This window comes from Tachysurus fulvidraco, chromosome 2 (assembly GCF_022655615.1).
Source record: "Tachysurus fulvidraco isolate hzauxx_2018 chromosome 2, HZAU_PFXX_2.0, whole genome shotgun sequence".
In the NCBI taxonomy this organism is placed as follows: domain Eukaryota; kingdom Metazoa; phylum Chordata; class Actinopteri; order Siluriformes; family Bagridae; genus Tachysurus; species Tachysurus fulvidraco.
The window spans coordinates 11,327,481-11,343,586 of NC_062519.1; positions in this window are offsets into that span (position 1 = coordinate 11,327,481).

Below are 16,106 nucleotides of genomic sequence, written 5' to 3' on the forward strand. Positions count from 1 at the left end.
AACAAGCGAAATAAAAAATTTGCACAACATGGACATGTGATATATCAAATAACTCAGCACAATGAGGGTAACTGCCCCACGGGTATTATGGTCACGTCACGTGACGTCACGTGATGTCACATGTAGCCCCACCCCAAAAACAAGCAAAGTTTTAAATTTGCACAACAATGTCCAATGTGACATATCAAAACACTTAGCACAACGAGGGGAACTGCCCCACGCATATTCTGGTCACGACACGTGACGTCACGTGTAGCCCCGCCCCCAAAACAAGCAAAATCAAAAATTTGCAGAACATGGACATGTGACATATCAAAACACTCAGCACAAAGAGGGGAATTGCCCCACGGGTATTCTGGTCACGTCGCGTCAATTCAAAATTAAAAATTTGCACAACAGGGACATGTGACATATCAAAACACTCAGCACAATGAGGGGAACTGCCCCACGGGTATTCTGGTCACGTCACGTGACGTCACGTGACGCCACGTGTAGCCCCGCCCCCAAAACAAGCGAAATCAAAAATTTGCACAACATGGACATGTGACATATCAAAATACTCAGCACAATGAGGGGAACTGCCCCACGGGTATTATGGTCTCGTAACGTAACGTCACGTGATGTCACATGTAGCCCCACCCCAAAAACAAGCAAAGTTTTAAATTTGTACAACATGGACATGTGACATATCAAAACACTTAGCACAACGATGGGAACTGCCCCACGCATATTCTGGTAGCGTCACGTGACGTCACGTGTAGCCCCGCCCCCAAAACAAGCAAAATCAAAAATTTGAACAACATGGACATATCAAAACACTCAGCACAATGAGGGTAACTACCCCACGGGTATTCTGGTCACGTCACGTGACGTCACGTCACGTCATATGTAGCCCCGCCCCAAAAACAAGCAAAATTAAAAATTTGCACAAAATGGTCTTGTGACATATCAAAACACTCAGCACAATGAGGGGAACTGCCCCACGCGTATTCTAGTCACGTCACGTGACGTCACGTGTAGCCCCGCCCCCAAAACAAGCGAAATCAAAAATTTGCACAATATGGACATGTGACATATCAAAACACTCAGCACAATGAGGGGAACTGCCCCACGGGAATTCTGGTGACGTCACGTGACTTCACGTGTAGCCCCGCCCCCAAAACAAAGCAAATCAAAAATTTGCACAACATGGACATGTGACATATCAAAACACTCAGCACAATGAGGGGAACTGCCCCACGGGAATTCTGGTCTCGTCACGTGAGGTCACGTGTAGCCCCGCCCCCAAAATAAGCGAAATTAAAAATTTGCACAACATGGACATGTGACATATCAAAACACTCAGCACAATGCGGGGAACTGCCCCAGGGGTATCCGTGTCACGTCACATGACGTCACGTGTAGCCCCGCCCCCAAAACAAGCAAAATCAAAAATTTGAATAACATGGACATGTAACATATCAAAACACTCAGCACAATGAGGGTAACTACCCCACGGGTATTCTGGTCACGTCACAAGACGTCACGTCACGTCACATGTAGCCCCGCCCCAACAACAAGCAAAATTAAAAATTTGCACAAAATGGTCTTGTGACATATCAAAACACTCAGCACAATGAGGGGAACTGCCCCACGCGTATTCTAGTCACGTCACGTGACGTCACGTGTAGCCCCGCCCCCAAAACAAGCGAAATCAAAAATTTGCACAATAGGGACATGTGACATATCAAAACACTCAGCACAATGAGGGGAACTGCCCCACGGGTATTATGCTCACGTCACGTGACGTCACGGGATATCACGTGCAGCCCTGCCCCAAAAACAAGCAAAATTAAAAATTTGCACAACATGGACATGTGACATATCAAAACACTCAGCACATTGAGGGGAACTGCCCCACGGGAATTCTGGTGACGTCACGTGACTTCACGTGTAGCCCCGCCCCCAAAACAAAGCAAATCAAAAATTTGCACAACATGGACATGTGACATATCAAAACACTCAGCACAATGAGGGGAACTGCCCCACGGGAATTCTGGTCTCGTCACGTGAGGTCACGTGTAGCCCCGCCCCCAAAATAAGCGAAATTAAAAATTTGCACAACATGGACATGTGACATATCAAAACACTCAGCACAATGCGGGGAACTGCCCCAGGGGTATCCGTGTCACGTCACATGACGTCACGTGTAGCCCCGCCCCCAAAACAATCAAAATCAAAAATTTGAAAAACATAGACATGTGACATATCAAAACACTCAGCACAATGAGGGTAACTACCCCACGGGTATTCTGGTCACGTCACGTGACGTCACGTCAAGTCACATGTAGCCCCGTCCCAAAAACAAGCAAAATTAAAAATTTGCACAAAATGGACATGTGACATATCAAAACACTCAGCACAATGAGGGGAACTGCCCCACGGGAATTCTGGTCTCGTCACGTGAGGTCACGTGTAGCCCTGCCCCAAAAACAAGTAAAATTAAAAATTCTCACAACATGGACATGTGACATATCAAAACACTCAGCACAATGAGGGGAACTACCTCACGGGTATTCGGATCACGTCACATGCTCATGTCCGCTCACCTCCAAAAGTATTGGCACTCTAGTGGTCCAGTAGCTTTCACAATCTTTCTGTCCACTCGCCTCCAAAATGCACCGGCCTTTGCGAATACTTGCACTGTCAAAGCCAACATCAAAGTTTGTCGCGACGAACTTTACAAATCTAGTTATTATTTCTATTCTTAGACAAAAATTTATTAAAAAAAATGCGGCCTAGGGCGTTCGAGCCACATGCACCAAATTCGGATATGTTGTAGACCCTGGTCTGAAGTTTGTTGCTTTTATTTTTCTAAGCAATCGGAATTCCGGCATTCCCGGTTCGGAAGCTCAAAGTGGCCTTTTTTCCCATAGACTTCCATTATAAACTTTTGAGGTTTATAACTCGGCAAGTTTTCGAGCGATTTACACCGAGCTCGGACAGTTTCTTTAGGACCTTACTCCGGAGGAAGTTTTTATTTCGGACTTCCGACGGAATTTTCGGTTTTCTGGTAGTCGACGATCGAACATCCCATAGTGGGGATGGGGAATTCCGAAAATTCCTCTAAGCTCTCACACACACAGCGTGTTCAGAGCTCAGGCACGGCTTCTCTCTCTGTGATCCACGCAGTATGATAATAGTAGAATCCCATAATGTCTGCAGTATTGACAAGAAATGTCCAAACCCTCAGTAGCCACTTTTTGCCAAAAGAATTGGCACCCCACCGGATATTCTGGTGACGTCACGTGACGTCACGTGTAGCCCCGCCCACAAAACAAGAGAAATTAAAATTTGCACAACATGGACATATCAAAACACTTAGCACATTGAGGGTAACTGCCCCACGGGTATTCTGGTCACGTCACGTGACGTGACGTGACGTCACGTGTAGCCCCGCCCCAAAAACAAGCAAAATAAAAAATTTGCACAACATGGACGTGACATTTGATTCATTTGATTTTATTTGATTTATTAGTGAATTGATAATTGAATGGATCAATATTTGGTTGAGTATATAATTTTTTGAATGTGCAGTGTATTGATTTAATCAATTTTATTGTAATTTTCATTTTAATCGACGTTATACTTATTCGGCTTATACTGTGATCTTGATATCTGCCTTGTCTTTCTTGAGAATTATACTAGAAGGAATCCAGCACAACCCAGTTTACCAGAAAAAAAAATCATATTTTGATCAACATATTGGCTTTTAATATGAACTATTATATTTTATGTTATTTAGCATAAAATAATAAACAAAAGCTTTTTTCCGAGATTTCTGACATATAGACCTATATAGTCCTATCATGTTGAAACAGCCCATTTAAAGCTTGTCAGATGTGTACATAAGTAAGGTTTCACGAAAAAGCAGTAAGGAAAGGCGCTAGAGCGCTGAGACTGCGGCGAACGGCTTCTCAGCTCCTGAGAAGCATTTTTGTACACGCATGCAGGGATTTATTTAAAACACATGCTGATACCTAAGATTGAATGAAAATTCTCATAGCACACGCAAATCATCAGATTTTCGCGTGTAAATCATATTTTTATAAACAATATTGGCCTGTAATATGAACTATAATATTTTATGTTATTTAGCATATATACATAATGAAAAAAAGCTTTTTTCCGAGATTTCTGACATATAGACACTGATTCCTATCGTATCGGTGAACAGCCCATTTCAAGCTTGTCAGATGTGTGCTTATGTAAGGTTGCCCGATAAAGCAGTAAAGAAAGGCGCTAGAGCGCTGAGACTGCGGGAAACGGCTTGTCAGCTCCTGAGAAGCACTTTTGTACACACATGCAGGGATTTACTCAAAACCGCCCCGCCCCCAAAACAAGCTAAATTAAAAATTTGCACTACATGGACATGTGACATATCAAAACACTCAGCACAATGAGGGGAACTGCCCCACGGGTATTCTGGTCACGTCACCTCACGTGCTGTCACGTGTAGCCCTGCCCACAAAAGAAGCGAAATAAAACATTTGCACAACATGGACATGTGACATATCAAAACACTCAGCACAATGAGGGGAACTGCCCCACGGGTATTCGGATCACGTCACATGCTCATGTCTGCTCACCTCCAAAAGTATTGGCACCCTAGCGGTCCAGTACCTTTCACAATCTTTCTGTCCACTCGCCTCCAAAATGCACCGACCTTTGCGAATACTTGCACTGTCAAAGCCAACATCAAAGTTTGTTGTGACGAACTTTACAAATCTAGTTATTATTATTATTATTATTATTATTATTATTATTATTATTATTATTATTATTAGACAAAAATTTATTTAAAAAAATGCGGCCTAGGGCGTTCGAGCCACATGCACCAAATTCAGATATGTCGTAGACCCTGGTCTGAAGTTTGTTGCTTCTATTTTTCTAAGCGATTGGAATTCCGGCATTCCCGGTACGGAAGCTCAAAGTGGCCTTTTTTCCCATAGGCTTCCATTATAAACTTTTGAGGTTTATAACTCGGCAAATTTTCGAGCGTTTTACACCGAACTCGGACAGGTTCTTTAGGACCTTACTCCGGACGAAATTTTTATTCCGGAGTTCCGACGGAATTTTCGGTTTTCCCGTAGTCGATGATCGAACATCCCATAGACTTGAATAGGGAATTCCGAAAAGTCCTCTAAGCTCTCACACACACAATACATCCAACATTAAGAATTGCATGTACTGTTCTATGCAGTATAATAAGTGGAATCCCATAATGACTGCAGTAGTGACATGAAATGTCCAAACCCTTAGTAGCCACTTTTGCCAAAAGTATTGGCACCCCGACACCACATGACGTCACGTGTAGCCCCGCCCCCAAAACAAGCAAAATCAAAAATTTGCACAACATGGACATGTGACATATCAAAACACTCAGCACAATGAGGGGGACTGCCCCATGGGTATTCTGGTCACATCATGTGACGTCACGTGAGGTCATGTGAAAATTTAAAATTCACACAACATGGACATGTGACATATCAAACACACAGCACAATGAGGGGAACTGCCCCACGGGTATTCTGGTCACGTCACGTGACGTCACGTATAGCCCCGCCCCCAAAACAAGCGAACTCAAAAATTTGCACAACATGGACATGTGACATCAAAACACTCAGCACAATGAGGGGAACTGCCCCACGGGTATTCTGGTCACGTCACGTGACGTCACGTGTAGCCACGCCCCCAAAACAAGCGAAATCAAAAATTTGCACATCATGGACATGTGACATATCAAAACACTCAGCACAATGAGGGGAACTGCCCCACGGGTATTCTGGTCACGTAACGTGACGTCACGTGTAGCCCCTCCCCAAAACAAGCGAACTCAAAAATTTGCACAACATGGACATGTGACATATCAAAACACTCAGCACAATGAGGGGAACTGCCCCACGGGTATTTTGGTCACGTCACGTAACGTCACGTGTAGCCCCGCCCCCAAAACAAGCGAAATCAAAAATTTGCACAACATGGACATGTGACATATCAAAACACTCAGCACATTGAGGGGTACTGCCCCACGGGTATTATGGTCACGTCACATGCTCATGTCCGCTCACCTCCAAAAGTATTGGCACCCTAGTGGTCCAGCAGATTTTACAATATTTCTGTCCACTCGCTTCCAAAATGCACCGGCCTTTGCGAATACTTGCACCGTCAAAGCCAACATCAAAATTTGTTGCGACGAACTTTACAAATCTTGTTTATTTATTTTATCGAGCGGTGTGTGGACGAATTCTTTCTACGCACACGCTAAACAGCGCGAAGCCACAAACTTGTTCTGAATATTTTAAAGGCATAACAGCTGATGAAAAAGCAGAGACAATTGTAGACAAAAATGAAGAGAGATTTTATCTTAGTTTTTATTTTATACAAAACATTTTCATCTCGTCTTTTTTCGTCAACAATAATGCATGTTAATTTAGTCTTAGTCAGCGTTTTCGGGCAGTGGTGCAGTCTCGTCATTGTCTTGTCTTAGTCATGAAAAAAAAAGGTTGTTGACGACCATATTTCGTCTCGTCTCGTCTGACGAAATTAACACTATCGGGAGGCGAGTCAGGCGCTTCAACCGTGACACACGAGCACGTTCAAATGTGTTACTGAGTGAAATATGTTAGTGTTTATATTAATGTGACCATCATAAAATAAAGTCTAATTTTTATAAAAAAAAAACAGCTGATTTTGTTGTTTAAGACTGATGTTTCATGTTGCATACATATAGTTTGTCAAGAAGTAATGCTTTCTTACAGGAAGACTGATGGGTGATGGGTGAGCTTGTGGTGCAGGTGTGAGTGAAAACTATATCTTTGCTCTTTTCTTTACACTGTATGGTGTGTGAATTGAGTGTGTGTATCTGTGAGTGTGAGTGTGTGTAAGTGTGTGTGTGGTTGTGTGCATGAGACACTGTAGCTGATGCCGGCAAAAGCCTTAAAATAGGCTCATTTTGTTTACTTTGGTGGCCGCAACATAAGTAGTGGAGGTTATCGCCCAGGCAAATGAGGCATGCGTTGTTGCCTCTGGGTGTTAGGGCACACTCCATCAGGGCTATTGCCTCTTTCAGTGTTCTAGCCAGGTGTGACACTTTTTGACAGGACCACACTCCTGGGTATAAGGTCCCGCAGGACTAGTTGTTCTCTCCAGGACAGACATCGTTTGACGTATAGTGACGTTGGTATTAATGTTCACATAGACTCAGCCATGACACAGTGTCAAGTTGCAATTACAATTAAATATATTCGGTTTGAAGTTCATGATACATACAGGTTACTAAGCCTGCTTCTTCTTCCTCCGTTTCATGGCCGATTTTAATTTCTAATCGAGCTAAGTGGAAATCTCCACAAGAATGTCAATCCTGCCTATGTAAAATGAATGCTTGACTATGGGAATTTACAGCAGGAGATAAAGTGCTGCTTTTGTTATACACATGGACCTCTAAATTACATGCTTAGTGGCAAGGGCTCTTCAGAGTCACAAAGCAGGTTGTGGATGTTGACAATGATGTCAGGCAAACTGATAATTATTCATTTTGGTTTGTTTTGAACAGAAAAGTTTTAAAGGGTTCAGCACTTTTCAATTAAAATATTTTCATTCTGCAACAAATTAAAATCATTTTCTTTACTGTTTACAGTCAATAGAAATTTTTGTTCCCTGTAACATTCCTAATCCTCTATGAAAATGTTGATTTGCTGTATTTAACTTTATATCGTTCCGCAAAGAACTGAGTGTAAAATAAATGATGTTGACACTGAAGATCTCACTGAAGGCAAATTTTATTATTTAGTGAAGCAATGCCAAAATACATGAAACACTAAAAAGCAAACCTTGAGAATATCAGCTCAGACATTTTTTACTGTTTTTAAACTAGTTTTCGTCCTGCCTAAATGTGAATAAAACACACATACACACACACACACACACACACATATATAGATATATATACTGTATATAACACACGCGTTGCTGCACAAGATGTTCAAATGGAAATGCAGATTAAGAATGAGCTAAAAGCACAAAAAAATAAGTCATGTACTTGAAAATACAGTTAGAGCGACACAGACAACAGTTAAATGCCAATTATTGAAGTTTAAGTCCTTGACTTTAAAACCTTGTACCATATTGTAATTATAATAACTGTAACACTGAGAACTCCGATCCTTGAAATGGAGAGCCAGAAGAATACACGCATGTTAGCAGTACAGCTCTCACCTACAGGGAGAAACACAATTATTGTTAGGAATCGTTCAGTTCTGGATTCTGATTGGTCAGAACTAATATAAAAAAAAGTTTCATTTTATTTATTTATTTATTTATTTATTTATTTTTTGCTTTTGGTATTTACTTTTTTTTTCATTGCACATTGGTTTAGCCGTGTTGTTTTGGCAAATTGCTTTGGAACAAGGAATAAATCGTGACCTGCAAAAGAAAAGCATCAACTTCAGACTGTCAGTAAATTTATTTCTTAAAGCTCTTACTTGTTTCATTGCTGCTGACTGAATCTCTGAATGTAAATCCAGATGTGTCACAGTGTATCGTCTCTTTATCTTTACAAACAAATCAGAAAAGCAACAAATAATTATAAATGATACTAAATATAATTAAAGTGAAATATTCAACATTTAATGCATACAGTATGTAAACATAATTCTGGGTATAAATCTTAGTGATTATGTGGAATTAGCAGTTTACCCAAATAACACGGTTTACCTGCAAATTGCAGATGTGTTCCAGATGTGAACTTCACTACACTTCCTTCCATTTCTCCACAGAAATATTCTCCTTCATCGCTGTCTTCTGTTTTTTTAATTTTGAGATCAAATTTACTGTCATTTACAATAATACAGAAGCGAGTATCATTAAATCCATCAATAAATTTGTAGCCCAAATTGTCCGTGTATGGTTTTGCAATAAACTGAGGTAATTTTCCTGAAATCTGTCTGTACCAAACTACATCTCTCTTTGCGGCACTGCTAATGCTACACTTCATAGTTACATCTTCTCCTCGCTTTATTGTTATCACGTCAATCTCCTTGATGTCAGAAGTTTTCTCTGTAAAAAAGTTTAATATTTAATGTTAGTAAATGAGTTAAATATAAAATATTATTGTTTTACATTAAAGTTTCAGAAAGTTACTCACCAGCTGTGAAGAGAGAAAAAAGAGCACAAAGAGCGACAAAGAGTCTGATCATCGTTCCTGTTCACACCAAGTGATCTAATGAACTTGTGTGTTCAGTAGAAAACCAGGTCCAGACTCACACCTGATTGGATGTTTTGAAGCTGTGGACTGATTTGATTGGTCTATTAGCTGTAACATGTATTCTGATGGTCACATGGACCAGTTTTAGTCAGAAACACACACTTCCTGAGTTTGGAGCACTAAAACATACACAGGTCATTAAACTAGACTCTCTGACTACAGCATAGAAAGAATAATGTGTAAAAATGACAGAATTATTGTGTAATGACCATCAGACTGCTGTAGTCCCTGAAATAAAGGAAGTGTGTGCTGGTGAACGTGTTAGTTTAGTTTCTCAGTCTTTACACTGCATGATGGAGCTGTTTATGTTAAAACACAATGAAGGTGTGAAAGTCCTGCTGCAGCCACAAGCACGTTCAAATGTGTTACTGAGTGAAATATGTTAGTGTTTATATTAATGTTAACATAAAAATATAAAGATTCATTTTTGTAAAAATATTTTTGTATTAGCTGATTTTGTTGTATATGTCTTTGATGTCGTTTCATGTTGCATACATAAAGTTTGACAAGAAGTAATGCTTTTTTACAGGAAGACTGATGGGTGATGGGCAAGCTTGTGGTGCAGGTGTGAGTGAAAACTCTATCTTTGCTATTTTCTTTACACTGTATGGTGTGTGAATTGAGTGTGTGTGTGTGTGTGTGTGTGTGTGTGTGTGTGTGTGTGTGTGTGCATGAGACGCTGTAGTTGATGCCGACAAACCCTGCTAAAAAAACAGCATTGCTGGTCCAGCATAAGGTATGTTTTGCATGCTGGGACCAGCTTGGGATGGTGGTATGCTGGTCCAGCATTAGGTGCTGGTTGCTGGTGTGCTGGCCGACCAGTCTGGGATGTTGGTGTGCTGGCCAACCAGTTTGGGATGGTGGTATGCTGGTCCAGCATTAGGTGCTTGTTGCTGGTGTGCTGGCCGACCAGCCTGGGATGCTGGTGTGCCGGCCGAGCAGCCTGGGATGCTGGTGTGCTGGCCGAGCAGCCTGGGATGCTGGTGTGCTGGTCAACATAAGTTGTCTTTTGGATACTAGTATAATCCCAGCAAGACCACAACAAAACACATTCTGGATATTTCTATCATTTACATAGCTTTCTTTATATATATATATATATATATATATATATATATATATATATATATATATATATATATATATATATATATATATATAGTACAGACCAAAAGTTTGGGGACACCTTCTCATTCAAAGAGTTTTCTTTATTTTCATGACTATGAAAATTGTAGATTCACACTGAAGGCATCAAAACTATGAATTAACACGTGTGGAATTATATACGTACATAACAAAAAAGTATGAAAAAAAAATACCACAAACACACCTCCAGGCTGTGTAAGGGCTATTTGACCATGAAGGAGAGTGATGGGGTGCTGCGCCAGATGACCCGGCCTCCACAGTCACCGGACCTGAACCTGATCGAGATGGTTTGGGGTGAGCTGGACCGCAGAGTGAAGGCAAAAGGGCCAACAAGTGCTAAGCATCTTTGGGAACTCCTTCAAGACTGTCGGAAGACCATTTCAGGTGACGACCTCTTGAAGCTCATCAAGAGAATGCCAAGATAAAACAGCTACTGCATAAGTTACATACCTTTAAGCATTATTATTTGTGCCCCAAAGAAGTCTTGCTTCCATCATAACTACCCAATAAACCTGAGTTTGGTCAAACAAGTCATAGTTAAAGTCCTTAATTTCGCTAGTTGAAACAACTGCCGTAGTGGACATGAGCATGTGACGTGATCCGAATACCCTGAGGCAGTTCCCCTCATTGTGCTGAGTGTTTTGATGTCACATGTCCATGTTGTGTAAATTTTTGATTTTCACGTGATGTGGCCAAAATACACGTGAGGCAGTTCCCCTCATTGTGCTGAATGTTTTGATATGTCACATGTCCATGTTGTTCACATTTTTTATTTTCACGTAACCTCACGTGACGTGACGTGATCAGAATACACGTGAGGCACTTCCCCTCATTGGGCTGAGTGTTTTGCAGCTATCACGATAACATGCCCTGGGCTGATAGTACGGCCTCATGCTAACGGCTAACAGCTCAATGTCCTTACAGCAGTTCTGTTCTTTAATAGTGATGTGACCAGATTTACACCACCTATTATTCACAAAAACTGCCAGTCCTCCTCCCTTTCTCTTACCGCTCTCAATCATTCTGTCCGCACACAGTAGTTGAAATCCATCCAGAGCCACGGTCGTATCTGGTGTTAGCTTAGTTAGCCATGACTCTGTGAACAGCATGATGCTACACTCCCGGAATTCCTTCTGATGCCGGGTAAGAGCCGCTAGCTCGTCCACCTTGTTAGGTAAAGATCTCACATTTCCCATAACGATGGACGGGAGAGTTGGTCTGTAACGTCTCCTTTTAGTCTGACACAGAGCCCCAGCACGGTTCCCCCTGTCGTCTCCTTCTTAGCTCACAGGGAATGTACGTTTTTTCCCATAGTAGCATCGCCGTGTTGCGTAATTGTAACCCTTGTTCTTAGGTTAACGTAACTAATACCTAATTTAAGTATTAAAAAATTAAAGCTGGGCTAGTATCAGAAGCTCTAGACACGACCATCGAGCCTGAAATAGTGAATGGTCATCAGAGAACAGACAACACAAAACAGATAAATTTAAACATTGTATTATACCAAATGAATGAAACCAAGTCCATGGAAGTCCTTGATGTGTGTGTGTGTGTGTGTGTGTGTGTGTTTCTTAGAGTATGTTCTTTTCACTACCCGGGTAGGTTTACGTGTGTTCTTACCTATATCACAATTGAAGGTACAGGATGATGCTGGTTCCAAAGATGCCACGGCTGGCCACACCGGGCTCTTGATCCGTTCACTTCTGCGGTTGGCTCGCCACTGACTGCTAGGGTCAGATTCAGATGGTCTATCCCTTTCTAAAAAACCAATCGAAGGTATCTTGAAAAGCTCGCTGCCATGCGGCTTAACTCTCTCTCACAGCTTTTATCCAGTCCTTGTTTGCGTCTAGCAACGTCTTTACCGGAAAAAACGTGTTGTTAAGTGAACTCCCGGGGTGTATGCGCCACCCGCAGGTAGAGTAGAGAGTTGCACTCCAGTAACCTTGTGTGGGTTACATAATGCTAACAGATGATCCCTGGTGTAAACAATAGGACCGTAGCCGTATGCAGAGTTTCCAGACGCTACTGTAAACAAAAGTCCAAAAAAGCAGGAAAAGTAACGCAAACTCGTTGACTTTGTTGATGTCCATTGTGCAGTTTACAGTTGCACACATATATACTAAAAAAAAAGAAAAATCAGAAAGTGCCTGAACACTAAAATAAATAAAAAGAGTACAAACTTAACGGGAGCTAGCTGCTGCAACAGGCTGCCACTTAGGCGGTGCCTAAAATACACATACAAAATTTTGTATGACGCTCTGCACAGGGTCCTCTGTCTAAGGGTGTGATTGTAAATAACTATGTGTATCTGTGTGTCAGGGGGCTTAATATTTCTATCTCCATTTATTTCCTGAGAGTGTGTGTTTGTGTCCATGGGCTTAAATCCCGGGGGGGGGGGGGGGCGTGGGGGGGTGGACGACGACGACTTGGCATAATGTTAACTTAACATTAAGGGCCACAATTAGCATATTGTTTAGCTGTGCATTTACTAAATGAGCACTGTGCTACGTCCGAACTGACCTCACTGTATTTTTTTGTATAATCAATTTCTATTCTGTTCTTAAGTCTCTTAATTAAGTTGAAATAAAATTACTTTTTTTTATTGTTGTGATTATTTTTTATGATAGTTTTACTTTCTTTATGTAAAGCACTTTGAATTACTATTGAGTATGAAATGTGCTACAGTATAAATAAACTTGCCTTGCCTAGCAGTGTAATAGATTAGATATGATGACAGAAAAATGGAAAATTTGAACCTGATAAAAACTTTGAAAATAACCACAATGCTACAATAATAATGATAAAAGCAAAGTTTTTCACTGTGGGGACATATCTTTATTTACAATTTGACTATTATTTGTGTCTCCCCTTCAAAAATTGCTCATGAGAAATTTTATATTTATTGTCCCCCCTACTGTTAAATGAAATTTACGCCCATGTTTGTGTCATATAAGGCTTTTTAAAAACGTCTAGAGCAAAGGTGTCAAACTCACTGCACAGCAAAAACTCAAAGCACACTCTAGGTCGTGGGCCGAACAGGATAAACATTTATTGAACACGGTAAAACTAAATGCTTTTTTAACATAAATATGAATAAAAACAGACAGGCATATTATTCCAGAATAAATAAACTTAAACTTTATATAACTTAAAAGACTTTGCTCTCCATCAAAATATCCCTTGTCAAAATTATACAAGTTACTATGTTAACATGCATGACCTGCCAATACCCTTTCAGTAAGTCCAGCTTGCTGACAATTTTGGCAGAGCCCAAGTTGTTGATGCAGTGTTCCATTCTGGATAATGCATAACAGTCCGATACTGTAACTGCATTTACATGACGGTAGTCGGTGCAGAAACAAAACGAACTGTCTGGCTTGTGCACTGAAAGGCAAGAAGGGCTACTAAAAAACTCCAAGGGCTACTACTGTGTTTAGCTAACTCAATAGATCTCTTAACAGCGTTAACCCAATATAAATGTTGCTTAATAGGGGGTGTGCCATCAACATTAATATACTTAAGTAAAGTTGGCCTCATATTCCCAGATTCGCTTTTCCCGAGTCAATAGCTCCTGAACTAAAGGGTGTTACTACACAAATAACACCTCATTTTTATCTTAGTAATGTAGAGAGGCAGCTACAATGCAGCTACAACCTAATTTTCCTCAATATCAGCTTTCCGCCGCGTTGGACAAAATACATAATGTGCGAACACCGAAGAGACAGATTCCAAGGGACCGTCTGCAAAGTGCAAACCCCGAAAAGCGAATACAAAAAACAGTCAATAGCTTTATGGTAATACACTGTACTGTCATCAAACTCAGATCACACATCACTGATGTCCTAATACATGTACAAAAAAACTTATTTGGGAGAAATGTCTTTTTGTTGATTTTTTATGATTTTTCATAATTTTAAAAAATCAATAGCTTTACTGTAATACACTGTACTGTCATCAAACTCAGAACACACATCACTGATGTCCTAATACATGTACATTTTGAAAAATCATAAAAAATAAAGAAAAAGACATTTCCCCAAAATAAGTGTTTTAGTACATGTATTAGGACATCAGTGATGTGTGATCTGAGTTTGGTGACAGTACAGTGTATTCCAGTAAAGTTATTGAATATAATTTCCATAATAATTCCATATTATGGAATTATTATTCCATAATAATTTATTGATTTTTTTATATTATGAAAAATAATAAAAATTAAACAAAAAGACATTTCCCCCAAATAAGTGTTTTAGTACATAAAATAACATTAAACTAATTATAAAATAACCTATAAAGCATTAAATGGTTTCAAGCGACAGTACATTTTGTTTTGCTATAATCCGTCATGCCTAATTCGATCAAACTTTGCAGGCTATTTGGTAGTATTACATGTACTAAAGTCTACAGCAGGGGGCAGACCTTTTTCTTACAGAGCCCAGCAGTTAAAGGAGCGAATCTGGAAGGTTCATGGGCATAGAGTGTTTGGTAAACTGAGATCTCTAGATGCTGTCGCCTTACCGCCCTCACAAGTCGCTTAGGTTTGCTGACTGTGGACTGACAGTCCCTGTCTGCATTTTGCAGATAATGTACATTGTCACTTAAACTGTTATAGGAAGGACATGATACATTTACATTATTTACTGTCCAATGTCACCCAAATCAGGGTGGGTTCCCTTCTAAGTCATCTCAGGTAGTTTTACCTTGTCACTTGTTGACTCCAGCTTGCTCATTAGAGAGAGTTGTTAGAGTGTTTACTTTTTTAAGTTTCTATAGCTCTGTAAATCTACTTTGAGACAATGTGAATTTTCAAAAGCACTATACAAACAAATTGAATTCAATTGAATTGAATTAATAAAACATATTCCAGAGCAGAACTATTAAACATTCACAAATGCCATTTGCCATTATCATTACCATGTTGGTAAGCTTTCAGGTGATTATGAAAATCGAATTGACTATTCAGGATGCCTATCACATATTTTCCTAAATGAAACAGACAAACTCGAAAAAGTTTTGCTGATGAACAAGTAATCCCAATTTACATGTTTACAGAAATTCTCTAAGAAAGAAAATGTCAAGGCATATTCAGTCACCTTGGTATTTTAAAACAAAAATATGAACTACAATCTCTCTCTCTCTCTCTCTCTCTCTCTCTCTCTCTCTCTCTCTCTCTCTCTCTCTCTCTCTCTCTCTCTCTCTCTCTCTCTCTCTCTCTCTCTCTCTCTCTCTCTCTCTCTCTCTCTCTCTCTCTCTCTCTCTCTGGCTGTGGACATTCAAACATTGCTGGCTGTGTCATTCCCCTTATTAGAAAGGGGAAAGGAATGAAATGCAGCCATTGAAAATGGCCAAATATAGGCATTTCATGGGTGCTGAGGGTAAGCACCAGAAAGCTGAATATAAACTGCGCTGCTGTCCATCCCCAGTTTCACATTTCAAGAGGGGATCACTCCTGGACAAATGCTACAACATTTTAACACTACCTCTCTAATATTGGTGAGGGGGATCTGATACAGCAGCATGTAAATGTTCTGAAATGGTAATCTGAAACAGAAGGGGCATTTCACCTGTAACATTTATCATCTGTAACAACTTAAATATTATTGTCCATAATTGCAGGTTTATATTATTACTTTATACCAAAGTAAAAGTAAATTTC